Raw genomic sequence first — 17,497 nt, 5'->3', positions numbered from 1 at the left:
TCGATCTTCTTTCCTATAAATCAGCTTCCTTCCTTAACTGTAAGTCCTCCCGTACTTAAGTTCTGATATCTATCTTCTGATATTTATCTTCTGATAACCTAAGTTCTGATATTCTTAAGTTCTGACTTCCAGTAAGTACTGATTCCAGTAAGTACTGATATTTCCTGTTTGTTAAGATCTGAAAACTAAACATGAAACACATTAGACATGACATCTCAAATATATCTAATATTTTTTAATTTGAAATAGGTTAAAAAATCAAATTAGAGTTTAAACAAACCAAAAAATTACCGAATTTCGTTTGATTTTATTTCGGCTCTATATTGAGTTCTATGAATCAGATTTTGACTATTTTACAACGCACGTGGAATTCACGAATTAATGTCAGTGATGGTTTAAAAATTTTGTAAAAAAATATTATTCATAATTTGAAGATAAAAAATAATATAAATTTTGCATTATTATTCTGTTTTGTTTAGAATACCTACTTCTTTTGTGTTTAAATCATTGAAAGCAGTCCACAAGGATTGGCTCAGTTGGTTAAAAAGGAAATAATTATCCTCTTGGTCACATGTTCAAAACTACAGGAGGAGAATTTATGATTATGTCTCCTGAATCAGAGAGTATGTCACTTAAATGCGGTTTATCTTGGTTCACGTGGTTTGCAAGCTATTGCGTGAGCCCATGGGGTTTAACAATTGCGCACCCAAAGTTTAGTGTGACGCCCTCCAAACCCGGGGTCTAGATTTGGGGGTCACTATACAATAAATCATAATATAATAGACACGGCGGAATAAAGTATTAAATATGACCACCTGCATGCAACTGGATCGATCACAGGTTATAGTATGAAACTGTTACCCAGTAGTAATACAATTGTTTAAGGGGGGTTGGATATAATTGTATAGATGTTTCGAACTAGTATAAAAATATAACAGTTCTTTATATTTCTGATAAAAATTATTACAAACTCTCTCAAGAAATACTGATATTCTTGAGAGCTGCTAGATCGTACAATCTTGAGTTGATCACTATGTGATTACCTAAACTGTGTTTATATATTACACAACTGCTACAAATCAATTTAAGATATGCATTATTAAATGCTAACAGAAAATGATACATATGTTTAACTGAATACACAAAGTCCTATTACTCCGAATGTAACAGATATCCATCCCTTAAAATAAGGAACATAATCAATCTTCATAATAGACTGCCTTCAGATGCTGATGACATGCAAATACTGATGATGCATCAAATCGTGATGACACATCAGATACTGATGACTTCTAAACACAGTCAGATCCTGAGCTCCTTCTGATCATTGAGAATCAGCACATAACAATCTCCCCCAATTTATGCTTAATGTAATGAAGCACAAATTCCATTCTCAATGATGCCAAAACCAATTACAAAATGTACAAGGAGTAAAGCTTACTTCAGTATCCTAAGATAACTGACAGTTGTTTCCACAAAGTTGTTCAACCTTTCTTCCTCCTTGTCTTGAAGGACTTTAACAAGCTTTTTCTTCAACTCTCTCTTTTCTTCAATATCTTCTCCAAGCTGATAGATGGCTGATCTTAATTTAGAAATCGAGCTTTTAGTTATTTCAAGATCACCAATCAACATAAAGCTTAAACTAACATCTTCATGATCAGGACTGAAGGATAACTGAGGATTGTTGAGAAAAACTTTTAGAACTACAGCTCCCTTTTGCATCTTCATTTCTTGACCAGTATAAGTTCTGTACATAGGAACATAATCACCATTGTATTTGTCATCCTTGGTCATGACTCTTCTTTTGATAACTTCAAGTATCATAGAAGACCAATTTCTGGTGACATTGTCCTCAACTCTCAGAAGATAATGAATGTATTTCAATTCTGTCACAGTCTTTATCAAGAATTGTTGTAACGTAAAACTCTGTACTTTACCATCTCTCAAAAAGTACAGAATCTCCTCTCTGACATCATCAAGATTTATCTTTCTATAAACAATCTTCACAGCTTCAACCTTCTCAAGATGTGAAGGAGTAACTCTTTCACCAAGATTGTCAGTCAGAATATTTGTGTCCGGTAAATCAGACCTCAGAATTTCCATTCCAGAATGACCAATACCTCCTCTAGTTCGAGTTTTGATAAGATTTAGCTTTTCATTATGTTCCACCCAAGAAGGTTTCTTGACGGACTTGTCAACACCTTCCTGTTTAGAAATAGGATCCCTTAGTCCTGCTGACATAAATTCAATATGCTTGAACCCTTTAGGATAATTGAATGAATAAACATCTTTCCATCTTTTATCTTTCTTGCTGAGAGGAGCATAGCCTGTAGATAAATCATAAATTTTTCCTTTTGTTTTATGCCATAGCTCTCAATTGAATTTAGAATTCTCTGCACATAGTCATTGCATGCTTGATCAACTTTCCTTCTGTCAATTCTTTCTTGTTCGTCAACCTCTAAATTATGAGAAGTAACTACTGTAGTAAGAATTGACTCATCCAACGCTTTGATCACTTTTTCATCAGTGTCAAAATCAGCTATCAGGTTCATAGCATCAGGATCTGCTTTTTCCTCGGGATTTGTGTCTGCTTCAAGAGACACATTTACATTAGTTATATCAACTTGAGCAATGTCAGCGGTTAATTTCTTCTTCCTTTGAACAATCATCTCTTTAGTATTCTCAACTTCTTCTGCTAAATCATGTTCTTGTAAATGAACATAACCTTCTCTGGATAGGACATTCAGAAATGCAGAATCAATTGCAAGCATTTGACTTGGTTTAGAAATCCTTCCTCTTCCTCTTCTTCCTCTAGCTCTTGTAGATCTTCCACCTCTTTTTCCTCTTCCTTTAGAGGTGTAGGCTTCAGCTTCAATCTGAGCCATTAACTCCTTCTGTTGCATAACTGCTTCTTCAGTTGTTAGATCAGGAAATTCTTCAGTTATCAATCCAAGAGCACTCCTAGCATTCTTTTGCTCAAACCTTTATCTTTGTAGTACAAAATAATCTCTTCACATGTTTCCTTGTGTCTGTAACGGAAGAATAACCCTTTAGCATCTGCTAAGTTGGAGATTGTAACATCACCAGTTTCAGGAGCATCATCATTAGTCTTGTGCTTAGTTTCATGAGCACCAATAGACTTTCCTTGTCCTGAAGAAGCAGATCTTTTAGAATGTTGAGGTTGTTGAGCAGTAGGAACAATTGAAACATTTGCAACCGGATTTCTATCACTATCACCATCAGTATATTTATCTTTCAAGTGAATAGAGTCAGGTGTACATTTTGTGACAGCTATCTTCTCCCCCTTTTTGGCATCAGTATTTGAAAGAAGAGAAAACATAGTATCCAGTTTATCAGCCATAAAAGATACTTTATCTTCCAAGGAAGAAAATCAAGAATCCATGCTTTGTTGAGATTGAACCACGGCTTTAACAACATTTTTCACACTTATGAGTTCAGCTGAAGTAAGTGGATTAATCATAAATTCATCAATCTTTTTCTGTAAACTAGCATGAGATTTCTTCATATCAGCAAGTTCAGAATGAATTCCTTTCACATAAATGGTAGAGGCCTTAAGATGCAATTTAAGTTCAGGATTTTGAAGTTCATCATAGGCCCCGTGAACATGTTGCATACCAACAGCAGAGGAGATAGAAGTATGTGCATCTCTCCATGCAAAATCATATTTAGTCTTTCGAAAATGCTCAGCATCAACAGTGTAATAAATGTGAAGAAGAACCAACATTGGACTTCTTAGATGCATCAATAGCAGTCTTAAGTTGAGCTGTGTCAGGATCATCATGATCCCTATCTTCATCAGAATCAGAGCTTGATAGACCCTCAGAAGAATTTGCAGAGCTAGGCAGAATCGCTTTGCCTTTATGAGGATCCTTAGCAATAGGTGTTTGTTCCTGATGAGATCCTGAAACAGAAACAAGGTAACACCTAAATCTCTCTTTTTTTTCAAGTGATCTCATCACTTCTCACACAATATATTACTTTTAAGAGTAATATTTTTCTCACAGAACAAAACTTATAAGTAAAGAAATACTTATAAAATTCTTTTCTCAAAGCTACCTCACCTTTTGCTAAAGGAGACTGCAACTCAAAATTTAATTTTCTCACATAGTATTTTCACATAGTCTCATAGAAAAGTATAGTCACACATTTTACAAAGAAATAAGAGATGGCTGAGAGGAGTAGTATGTTTGTCATATAAATAGAGGTCACCTCAAACAAGAGACTATTTGTAATCATACAAACATGGGGAACAATAAAAGAAAATGAGCAATATCTGAAGGTGAGTCCTCAAGTAGAAGTGATGATAGTGGAGGAACAAACAACACATCAGGATGATTTAACAAGCTAGTCAGCAGCAAGGAATCATCAGTAGAAGCTGCTTGAATGGAAAGTTGATCAATCATCAGGATTTATTGTAGCATCAGGATTTGATTAGTCAGGAGAATGAAATAGGCCAGCATCAGTACTTTGAACTGATGGTTCTTGTGGGGCCTGAGGAATGTGAGCTGCTTCAGCAAGTATTGGTGAAGGTTCTTGTGTACACTCCTCAAACATAAGATCATTAATAACTGCATCCACCTTTGATAATACATCCTGATGAGCCTTCTTTTCTTGCAGTAGTTATTCAGAGTTAGCAAGAAGATCCCTTTGAGCAAAATCAACAATGATTTGTGTAGCCTCTTTGTCTGCATCTTCCATTTGAGAAGATGGTTCTTGTGTGACTGGATGTGTCTCAGTTGCTAAATCCCTTTGAGACTTAGGTTCTTGTGGACTGACATCCATAGCAGAGGATCGAGCCTTTTTCTTCTATCTGATGTACCTAACCACGTCTTCAGCTTTTTTTTCAACTTGCTCTTGTCAGTTATCGTGGGCACATCAGTTTATTTGATCACTGGAATTTTTTTTATAAGAGCACTAGTATCAGTAATTGGCTTCTTGGTTCCAGTTGTATCAACAGAGTCATTAGGAATTGCAACTGTTGATTTCTTTATCTTCATTTTTGACTCAATGGGCATCTGATCACCAAAGTTAGAATCATCTTGCATGATTAGCCTTCTTTTCTGGACTGGAAAACATTCTTCTTTCTTCTCACTCTCACTCAGTGAGGCATGTTGAGCTTTCTATTCAAATTTAACAGATTTTTTAACCAGCCTATTCTTTGGTACAACTGATGTCTTTTGGGAGACACCAGAGGAGGCTAATTTAGGAGCTGGATTAAAGTTCTGTGTAGGAGAAGGAATGCTTGGGTTAGAAACAAGATGGGTAGTGTCTTGTTCCACAGCATCAGGAAATGTTACAAAGGTGCCAGCATCAGGATTTGCAGGCACTTGTGAAGGAGTAGGTCTATTTCTCAACATAAATTGTCTGACCTCCTGAGGCAGGAAATGAGGTCCTGAAAACTTATTCTTTTTATCTCTTTTAATATGATCAGTGATAGCCTTCTCAGAAATTTGAAACACATGAAGCAATTCATCATTATCAAATTCAGCATTAGGGCATAGAAAATTAAAAATCAGTTGAAGAAAACTATTATACCCTATTACTCCCGATGTATCTGCTCTCCTAGAAATTATGAATTGAAGAATAGTATTACCATAGTCAAAATTACCAGAGTAAAGGAGAGAGTACCCAATTTTCAGAGAAGTAGATGGAAGAGCATCAAAATTTGTTGTTTTATTCAAGAAACACATGCTGATGCAGTCAAAGAAGAAATTCCATTCACTCTTCAATTTTGTCCTTGTCAATTTGCCAATGGTTGTGATTTCACCTTTATAGCTCAGAGTTTTGAGCATATCAAATAGCTACTCAGTTGCATAATTATCAGGAGCACCATCACAAGCAGGCAATCTCAATGCTTGAACCAGGACATCAGCATCAACCTCATACCTGCGTCCCTTATATTCAAAAGAGAAAGCAGTGTTTGTTTCATTAACTATAACTGTATTCCATACCTGCATTACAGCCATGTATGACACCTTAGTAGGATTTTTGAGAGCATACCCAATTGAACATTGGAGTAAAAAATCTTGTATATCATGAAAAGATTGTGGAAACTGCTGATGTGTAAGCAGAGCTAAATAATTATTTGTGCCAAAGGTGTTTCCATGAATGATAGTGGTTTGACTGAAGAACGGTGAAACCTCAGAAGATGACATGATGTTTGTAGGAGTTGAGGAAGAATATACGTGAGACGTGGATAGTGAGGCTGTGTGTATGATGATTTGTGTCACAGAAGTTCGTGTGCATATAAGTTTGCAAAGTTGAGCTGTATATAACATACACGAAGAAGAAAGCTTAGTGAATTAGACTTATGACAGAAGGTAATTACTGAAGAATAGGATTTGAGAGTGGAGGAAAGTGCAGAATTCGTAACAAAATACGCACAGCCCTTTCAATAAATTACTGTGTGAATTTGTTCAACAGATAATCCACTATTAAACAATAATTAAATAAGAAATTTAATTTTCAGCACTAAACAATTCAGAAATCATTTTTCAATAATATTCTAAATTAAAACATGCTGACCTGTCGTTAGTATTTGGAACCTCTTATCTCTCAGGATTTGACAATGTCAGGGTTTGGCGATTCAAATTCATCAGGATTTGTCAAAACAACTCAAATTTATTAGAAAATCACAATTTTAATCTCAAGAATCATCAAAAGATACATGTTAAGTGTGTGATTTAGAGATTAACAGGCTACAATTGAGATCAAGCATATGCATATACAACTAAGGAACATAGATTAGGTCTTGTAAACAAAACAAACAAAATTTTATTAATGGTTCAAGAGAGTACATTTCATGAAATTTTTGATTACATGTATAGGTTATTAAAAGAAAATCCTAGTCTAAGAAGCAAAGATGTTGATGTTTATTAGATCTTCCTGCTCTTCATGAACAGCACAGCAAGACGGATGATCAGTTCATGCTGACGAAGAGCTTCTCGCCTTTCTTCCTCCAAGCGATCGAGATGGAGGTGATAATCCTTCTCTAAGAACAGGAGATGCGCCATGACCTCCTGTGGAACCCAGTTCCATACTTCACTGGGAATGGAAGTGATGTGCCATTCCTGTTGCCAATCATCGCAGCTAAACTCCACATTGAAGGTTTCGTAGTTCATGAACAAATTGTATTGAACCATTTTTGTTATAGAGGAAAAAAAGAAAGAGAGAGTTGAGAGTTTAGTGTTGTGAATATATGATTGGACCGGATGATGATGATTTAAATAACCGAGAGAGAGAGAGAGAGAGATAGAGAGAGGGAATATCAAAAGGCTAGGGGTCTGATTAATTGTTAAGTTCATGGTTAACTTAATGATTTAACCAAAAAATATCTTATTAAAGTGCGTCCCCTAGACTGATTTGCAATGATGATAATGATATATATTCATACATGCACATTTAGCAAATAAATTCACTTAATTTATCATGCATATAATAAAATTCATCAAAAATTCCCAACGTAATATCTTCAACAGCATTTAGGACACATCAGGATTTGATCAACATACATCAGGATTTGATCAAATATAAATTAAATGGAAATTATATGTCCCAACTAACCATACCAAGTTCATTAACAATATTTGTAAATGTTGCTTCAGGTAATGGCTTTGTGAAGATATCAGCCAGTTGCTAATTAGTAGGAACAAAATGAAGCTCAATCGTTCCTTCCATGACATGCTCTCTTATAAAGTGATATCTGATGCTGATATGTTTAGTAAGAGAACGTTGTACTGGGTTTCCTGTCATAGCAATAGCACTTTGATTAACATAATAAATAGGAAATTTAGAAAATGATAATCCATAGTCCATGAGCTGATTCCTCATCCATAACAACTGAGCACAATAACTTCCAGCTGTAATATATTCAGCCTCAACAGTTGAAGTAGAAATGGATTTCTGCTTCTTACTAAATCATGAGACTATTCTTCCTCCCAAGAACTGACAGCTTCCATATGTACTCTTCCTGTCTATCTTGCAGCTAGCAAAGTCAGCATCTGAATATCCATACAATTCAAAATCAGCTTCCCTTGCATACCAGAGACCAAGTGATACAGTACCCTTGAGGTATCTGAAAATTCTCTTCACTGCAATAAGATGTGGCTCCCTAGGATTTACCTGAAATCTTGCACACAAACAGGTGGCAAACATAATGTCTGGCCTACTAGCCGTTAAATACAAAAGAGAACCAATCATACCTCTGCAGTTTGTGATATCAACTGTTGTACGTTCATGAGGATCAAGCTTTGTAGCAGTTGCCTTAGGAGTAGTTACAGTTGCACTCTCTTGCATATTAAATCTTTTCAACGGATTCTTTGTGTACTTGGACTGATTAATGTAGATGCCATTATCCGTCTGTTTAATTTGCAATCCCAAGTAATAGCTCATCTATCCCATCATGCTCATTTGATATCTTAATTGCATCAACTTTGAGAACTTATCACACAGTTTTTGATTAGTTGATCCAAAAATGATATCATCCACATAAATTTGAACTAAAAGCAGATCTTTACCTTGATTCAGATAAAATAAAGTTTTATCTATTGTACCTCTTTTGAATCCACTTTCAAGCAGAAACTGAGCAAGGGTCTCATATCATGCTCTAGGTGCTTGCTTTAGTCCATAGAGTGCTTTGTCAAGTCTATAAACATAGTCATGAAGTTTAGAATCCACAAAACCTGGTGATTATTCAACATAGACTTCTTCTTCTAGTTCTCCATTGAGAAATGCACTCTTGACATCCATCTAAAAAACTTTGAACTTCTTGTGTGCAGCATATGCCAAGAAAATTCTGATTGCTTTCAGCCTAGCAACAGGAGCAAAGGTTTCATCATGGTCAATGCCTTCCTGTTGAGAATACCTTTAAGCACCAATCTTGCCTTGTTTCTGACAATGGTTCCATCAGAATCAGTCTTATTTATGAAGACCCACTTTGTGCCTACAATTGACCTATTTTTTGGTCTAGGCACCAGCTTCCAAACTTTATTTCTTTCAAACTCATTCAACTCTTCTTGCAAAGCTATGACCCAATCTGCAACCTTAAGTGCATCTTCCACTTTCTTTAGCTCTTCTTTTGAAAGTAGATTGTGATAAAAACATTCATTTTGAGTTGCACTCCTCATCTTTACATCTTCATCAGGATTTCCAATGATCAGATTAGGAGTATGATCTTTAGTCCACTTTCTGGCACTAGGAAATGTCCTTCTTGAGCTAGTTGTTCCCCCTGAATCATATGCCTCATCAAATACATCTGAGGCTCCCCCTAAGTCAGTGTTGTTATCTCCTGATAAAGTATAAGGACTTGACTCATGTCCATCTGATATTGAATCAATATTAGATTCTGAGTACCCGGATTGAGAAGAACCTTGATTTGATTCTTCAGTGTTAGTACTATCAGTTGAACCTTGTTGTTGCTCCCCCTCAATATGTGCAGGTTCATTAGTACAATGATCATCTTCAGGATCTGAAGGAGTATCAGGATTTGGATCATCAGTAATTGACAGTCCATTAGAGTTTGATGCAGATTCCAACAGTATATTTTCATTTACAAAGATTAGACTTTTATGAGAGTGTTCTTCAAAACCAGGAATCTTCTTATCATCAATAGATACATTGATGGAGATAACTACAGTATTTGTTCTCAGATTGAACACTCTGTATGTTCTTGATGGTGAGTAATCAACAAAGATTCCTTCATCAGCTTTTGATTCAAATTTTCCTACCTGATCAGTATGAGTTCTCAGAACAAAGCACTTACATCCAAATACATGAAGATGTTTGAGACCGGGCTTATATTCTTTCAGCATTTGATAAGGAGTGACACCATGTTTGTTTATCAGTGTAATATTCCGAGTATAACAGGTTGTGTTTACTGCTTTAGCCCAGAAGTAAGTGGGTAGTTTGGCTTCTTCTAGCAGATTCCTGCCAGCTTCAATCAGGGTTCTGTTCTTTCTCTCAACAACACCATTTTGTTGGGGTGTTCCAGGAGCTGAAAATTGTTGTTGTATGCCTTTGTACTTGCAGACTTCCTCCATTTTTGAGTTCTTGAACTCAGTGCCATTATCACTTCTCAGTATTTTTACTTTGAAGTTGGATCCATTCTCAATTTGCCTTATATGATCCAGAAGAATTTCTGAAGTTTCATCTTTCATGTGTAGAAAATAAACCCAAGTGTATCTAGTGAAATCATCAACAATTACAAGTGTGTACCATTTCTTGTTGATAGACATTATGTTTACTGGTCCAAAGAGATCCAAGTGTAACATATGATATGGCTCAGTGATAGAGAATTTTGTTTTACTTTTGAAAGATACTCTTCTTTGCTTGGACTTTTGACAAGCATCACAAAGACCATCATATGAGTATAGCATATTTGGTAATCCTCTTACTAGCTCCTTCTTGGAAAGTTCATTGATTGAATTGAAGTTGAGATGTGAGAGCTTTTTGTGCCAATTCCAGCTCTCATCTACGGATGCCTTTGAGATAAGGCAAGTAGCTTCTTGCTCAAAATTTTCATGCAGTCTTGCTTCATACATGTTGCCATATCTGTATCCCATCAAGACAATCTTCTTTGACTTGTTATGAACAACTTCACAGTCAGAGTCATAGAACACCACATGATAACCTCTGTCAGTAATTTGACTGATACTTAGAAGATTGTGCTTCAGTCCTTCCACCAGAGCTACATTCTCTATTCCTACCTTTCCAATTATCAAGTTGCCATATTCCTGAGTGTGCCCTATATTTCCATCCCCATAAGATACATCTGGGCCAGCCTTTCTCTCAAATTCTGACAGCAGGGATTTATTTCCAGTCATGTGTCCTGAACATCCACTATCCAAGACAAGAGCATTTTTCCTGTTACCCTGCAGTCAGAGGAGTGATTAATTAGAAGGATTTTTAAGGACCCACACTTGTTGGGACCTCTTTTTGGACAACTTAAGTCTTTGTGATTCAGGCTTACTTCTGACAGTTTTTGCTTTGTCAAGATTTGTCTTATCAGAGGTAGATTTAGTAGAACTAGAAGAATTAAGCACATAAGTAGTTTTATTGAATTTAGGAAAAGGTTCATAATAGTTGTGATACAGCTTATGATAGGAACTACAAGTGTAAATTGAATGCCAACTATTACCACAATGAAAACAAGGATTTTGTGGTTTATAAAATACTGATCTACCCCTAACATCAGAGTCAGGAATAACAGTTTTCATTTTCTTACTCCTCTTGCAATCAATAGCATGATGATTAGTATTACCCCAGTTAAAACAAGTTTTTCTAGTAGCATTAGGAACAAACTTATAATTAGAATCCTTACAAATACCTTGCTTGCCATTCCTGTTTCTTTTAGGACTTTTTACTTGAGGTTTGTCAGTAACCTCAGATAATTTCTTTTTCAATAATCTTTTAGACAAAAGTACTATGTTCTTTTCTTTCTTAGCAGTCTTAATGGTTTCCTTGTTTTCCTTTCTTTGAGATTTATCACTTACTGATTTTTCTTGGGATGCTGAGGTTGAACCCTTCTCAAAGATAGATTTGGGTTCATCAGCTTCCGAAGAGATAAACTTAACAGGAGTCTTAAGGGTACTTTTATTTTCAGTGTCAACATCCTTAACTCCATCTACATAACCAAGACATTCTTTTCAGTTTTTCTTAGAGATCATCTCATGAACCTTTTTGCCTGAAACAGTACATGCTTTAAGGGTTTTCCTCTCATTTTCTAATTCATTTCATAACATACTGTACTTAGCTTCCAATATCTTTGTTGTATGTTTAGCTTTCTCATAGGGGTGTACACAACTCGACTAAACCGACCAAACCAATCCAAACCGACCCTATTTCGGCCGATCCAAACCGATTTTTTTCAACCCGATACATATTTGGGTTAAAAAAATGTCAACCCGATTTAATTGGGTTGGATATGGGTTTCGATATTTTTAAACCGATCCAATCCAACCCGATTAAAAATATACTTACACGTTAATTTATTAATTTTATAACCGTGAATATGTTCATGCCTAATAGATAGGCTCATTTATCTGTAGTTTATAGCATCAGTCCTCCATGTTTAAAGAATGTCCATTGTTTTTGTTTATCGAGTTCAATGTTAAAAGATTAAATATTGTAGTATCACTCGCTTTTGGATGTTTAAGCCATATCTGACATGGAAGATTATATTATTTTTTTGAACCATTTTCAAGTGTTTCAGACTTTGAGACTTTCTGCTTTATTTTATAATTGTTAATATTAGTTTTGAATATTTACTAAACCGATCAAACCGATTCAAACCGAAGTATTACAAATTGGTTTAGGTTACAAATTTAAACGGTTTGGTTTGGGTTGAAATTTTGAAAACCCAAATTAATTAGGTTGGGTTGCTAAATTCCCTCAACCCGCTCAACCCGATCCGTGTACACCCCTACTTTCTCACATTCTTTTTGAATTTCAATCTGATTTACTAAGTCAGACTCCAACTGACCATTCCTAAATTTTAAAACTTCATTTTCAGTCAACAGTTTATTGTTCTCTAGAATCTTATCTTTAAAATTTCCATGGAGAGACTTAAAAATAGATTTCAATTCAGCTATATCTTCGGTATCAAGAGAGAGGAAGGAAGTTGATACCTTAGAATCATAGGAAGCAGGAGCACCAAAGCTAGCCATCAGTGCATAACATGTTTCTTCATTTTCAGAGTCAGTGGAATCCATCCAATCTTTGTTTTTCCCTTTGTCATGCTTTGTCTTTTTGCACTCTGTAGCAAAGTGACCAGGTTCATCACAGTTGTAGCACTTGATTTTTGACCTGTCGACTTTTCCAGCTTTAGAGTCCTTTCCTTCTCTTCGTCCAGATGACTTCCTTTCTCCTCAAGCAAACTTCTTCCTGAAGCTTCCTTTCTTCTGAGACTTTCTGAATTGCATTCTCTTGAAGCCTTTAACTAGTAATGCAGCCATTTGCATGATATCAGAATCTGCCACGTTCTCATCAGCTTCAAAATCAGTATCATCATCAGGATTTAATGATGAATCATCAGTATCTGATTCTAGAAGATTGTTCTTTTTCCTTATAGCTTCAACACACTTGTCTTTTGAAGCTTTAGCATTCACATTCAAAGCAACTGATTTTCCCTTGTTGCTTTTCCTCTATTTCCTTTGTTGAACTTCCAAAGCATGAGTTCTCAGCATGCCATAGATTTCATCCAGAGTGACTATTTCCAAATCATACTGATGTTGTATGATTGAAGTCTAAGTCTCCCATTCCTCATTCAAAGCTCTCAGAAACTTGGTGTTTGAATCTTCCAGATCGTACACCTTTCCCACCAAAGATAGGTTGTTTAGCAGAGTGAGAAACCTATCATAGATGTCAGTGAGACTTTCATCAGACTTGGCCTCAAAATGTTCATATTCTTGAATTAGAACAGCCCTTCTATTCTTCTTGATGGCCATGGTTCCTTGACGTTGAGTCTCAAGAGCATCCCAGATCTCCTTGGCAGTCTTGTAGGCTATAACTCTGTTTGACATCACGGAGTCAAGACTGTTATGCAAAATGTTTCTTACCTTTGCATCCTTTAGCACATCAACTTTTTCTTTTGGTGACCACTCACTCTTCGTTTTCAACTAAAGATGTTCAACAATAGTAGGAGTTGCAGGCACCAGTTTTGTTGGCTTGTAGGGTCCATCATCGATTACGTCGAGGTAGTCTGGATCTGTAGCTTCCAAGTGCATGAGCATCTGCACCTTCCATGTGGGATACTCAATCTTTTTCAGAATGGGAATTTTGATACTTTCATACTTGTTTAGAGACATGTTTAGATCATTTCTGATAGTAAATTTGTTAGGTCCCGAATTATCGTAGAAGGGGGGTTGAATATGATAATCACTAAATTAAAAATTCTTTGGAATCTTTAGCGGATATAAGATTTAGTGCTCAGTTAGTGGTTTCATGTTCTTGAGAGAAATAGTGTTTGGAACGATAAAAACAAGGAACACAAGATTTTCGGGAAAATATATATTTGTATATAAATCCTCGAGGGTGTTGCTACACTCCGGTAAATAAATTAACCGGCTACAATCTAAGAACAATAAAGTTCCTAGCTTCTACAAAGATTTACAAATCAAATCCTATATATTGAACTAGCTTTTGTTTGTACAAGGATTTAATTACAGGGTAACGATTATAATGCCCCTAAGAATATACAAGAAGTAAATCGGGCATTATAACGTTACTCCTGTGAGAAGTTAAACGGATATTCAAGGTGCCGGAGCTTCTCTATAAATCTTTGCTTCTTGTTTTATCAGTTCTCTTTTTGTTGGACAAGAAGATAAACAGAACTTCTGAACAGATCTGCTGCTTGTGTAGACTTATATCAATTCAATTGTGTGGCTGAAATTGAACCACACAAACAATTGATTGTACAATAAATTGTGGCTGAGGTTTATGTGGCGACCAGGTACTTTTCTGTGGCGACCAAGGGTGAGAGGCTTCTTTTATTACTTATTTTATTCAACATAAACTGCAAGTGGCGACCATAGGAGAGTACATGGGGAGAGAAAAATATTCTGTGACGACAACCTTCACTACTACTACAAGTACATAATTGTACTTAACAATCAAACAAACTAACATTCCTGTGGCGACCAGGAATGTCACCTGTGAATTTCTTTTATTAGTTTTTCCTTTTTTTTCTTCTTCCTTTTTCCTTTTTATTTTCTTTTCTTTTCTTTTCTTTTCTCTTTTTTTTGTTTTCTTTTCTATTTTCTTTCTTTTCTTTTTCTTTTCTTTTCTTTTTCTTTTCTTTTTCTTTTCTTTTCTTTTTATTTAAGTTTAAATTGTATCTAAATTAATTTATAAATTAAACTTAAATATAACTTATATAAATAAACTAATTTAGATTTATAAAATAAACTTATTTAAAGTTTATAAAATAAATCATTTTAAGTTTATTAAATAAATTATATTAAAGTCCATTAAGTAAATTTATTTAATTTAACAATTAAACTTCGAGCTTCGCCAATCCCCTGAGCTGTTTAGTTGTATACCCCGCACACCTCTTCTCGTACTTTAACAGATAAATGTTCAATCCAAGTACGTAGCTCAACTTAACAATTCTTCTATAAATAATACCCAAATTCTTTTCACGAGCTGTTGATTCCTAGTGCAACTGGTCTGGTTCACAGACGACTAACCCCGCTTCAGGTCTTCGTATTATGGCCTTAATTAAATTGTTAAGCTTGCAACAACTTTATCGCTTTAGTCACTGACTGTAATAAACAACTATACTTTCAATGGAATCCTTTATGGTACTTTAGACAACGTCTTCATTAACCTCTGTCTATACCTGTCTTCAATTCTTCAGATTCCTATGCTTCATACACTGTCTATCTTCAATCAATACAAATACACTGAAATCTTCTGGTAGCACTTGTATACTGAATCTTCAACATTTCTGAAACCCTGAAAGTCTTTAACCTTTGTTCTTCACTGAGACATGATTATATAGATGAACTTCTTTCAGTGACCTGTAGACAGACTTCAGGCCTTCTTCTAATCTTCTGATTCTTTGTATTTGCCTTATCTTCATTCTTCCTGATTTCTTGTATAGATGTAGTATTATTAACATGTCTTGTTCTAGTGTTGTTATCGTGTTGAGTTATCACGTAACTGTTCATACAACTACGCAGTCTCACCAACAATCTCCCCCTATTTGATTGTTAAACTTAACAAACAAATTAAATAGAGAGGATAACTTAACTAACAATTAGAAAAAGTAAAGTACCAGAACTTGTAAATAATGCTACTTGTTTTCTGGATCAAATACTGCATTTCCAAATTTCTTCAGTAACTGAAATGAAAGATGCTTGTCCCTCTAGCACTGAACTGATCTTCAAGTAGTTTTATCTTCATTTCCTTGGTTCTTCAAATCTCTGCCAGATAATACTTCTCAGTCTTGAAGTAATCATCAGCAGCTTCTTTTGTACAACCACATTTCCTGTTGAGAAGCGCATATCTCTCTTGCTCCCCCTATGAGAATCAACTGCTTAAAGGAGATCACCTTCGTTTACCACCTCTTCCGTAAAATAGGATCCGCAGATAAAAACCAATGGTACTCCCCTTTTAGAAAACAACTTCTCCCCTTATGAAGAATAGTGATGAACCAAACCACTTCTTCTAATTACTAGGAAATCTCCTTGTGTTTTACCACCTCTCCCGTACAATAGGATCCGTAGTTACAAACAACAATGGTGTGGTGTAGTGTACATGTGCTTTACCTTTTTTCTTATGCCTGTTATTTCTCCCCCTTAGTTGAGGAATCCTCCAAACTATTATATAAGCTTTTATTTCCCCTTTAGAGAAGGACTATATGATGTTATCTAAAGGAGTTCTCATATTTGTCTTGGTTGGAAAAGAAATAACAAGTCATGGTATGATCAACCATGTCCCTTTAAATGTTGCACGAATGACTTCACTGTTGATCACCATGTTCACCAATCTTCCCAACTCCTTATACCTCCCAAATGTGAAATCACCAATTGTTACCAATTATTTTATCCCAATTTGTTAGGTCCCGAAGTATCCTAAACCAATATGTAAATGTTAGGTCCCTTAGAGTTAGGTTCCAATCATAAACAGATTCGAGACCCGAAGTATCAAGAACCATGTTTAGGGAATGGGATATGGTGTTTCTCTTTCTTCCTCACTGTGAGTGTGTGATTCTGTTTTGTGTACCTCACAAGTGTTTTACTCTTCTCTCCACTCGTGTTTACACTCATTCTCACAAGTGTATCACTCCTCTCATAGCTCCAAAATCCAGCTTTACATGCAAGGAAAATCACCTTAGCCATCCTTAAGGAGGTCATAGGTGGTGCAATGGGAGTTCACAAATCCCCATCCTTGTTAGACTCGTCAGATGAATCTGAGTCATAATCTACAAGTTGCTAGTTTCCCTTTTAGGGTTCCATATTTGAACTCTGGAAAGGTAAACAATGATCCATAGAATTTAGCATAAAGATCAAAGTTTCCTTCTAATGTCTGTGAAGACATTTCCTTGTGACTCATCGGGTAATATCTGAATCATTGTCAACAAGTTGCCGATCTGCACTTATGTCAGATCCACTATCCGCAGATGCATCCAGGTTTATTAGTCCCGGGGAGGTAGACACTGACCACTGACATATGGCTATGGGATCACTATCATCTCCTAACACATGTAAAGGTAATTGGTCCATTAAAGAACCTTGAACAATCGAATCTGATCTTAAAATGGTCGAAACTCTTGTTTTCGTCAACTCTTCCTTTGTGTGTATAACCTTTCCTTATGCATCAAGAATTGTTTATGTTTGAGGTGGTGACACTACATCGGATAGCCTGGCCGACAGGCGAATTTCAATAGACGCACCCTGTTGAGAGGATGAATCTAGTAACTGTTTTGTGCCTTTTCAGCCATTACATCTTTTTAAGAAGATGTATGGGGGCTAGCAGT

Source organism: Apium graveolens, chromosome 8 (genome assembly GCF_009905375.1).
Source record: "Apium graveolens cultivar Ventura chromosome 8, ASM990537v1, whole genome shotgun sequence".
In the NCBI taxonomy this organism is placed as follows: domain Eukaryota; kingdom Viridiplantae; phylum Streptophyta; class Magnoliopsida; order Apiales; family Apiaceae; genus Apium; species Apium graveolens.
Note: the sequence above shows the minus strand (reverse complement) of the source record.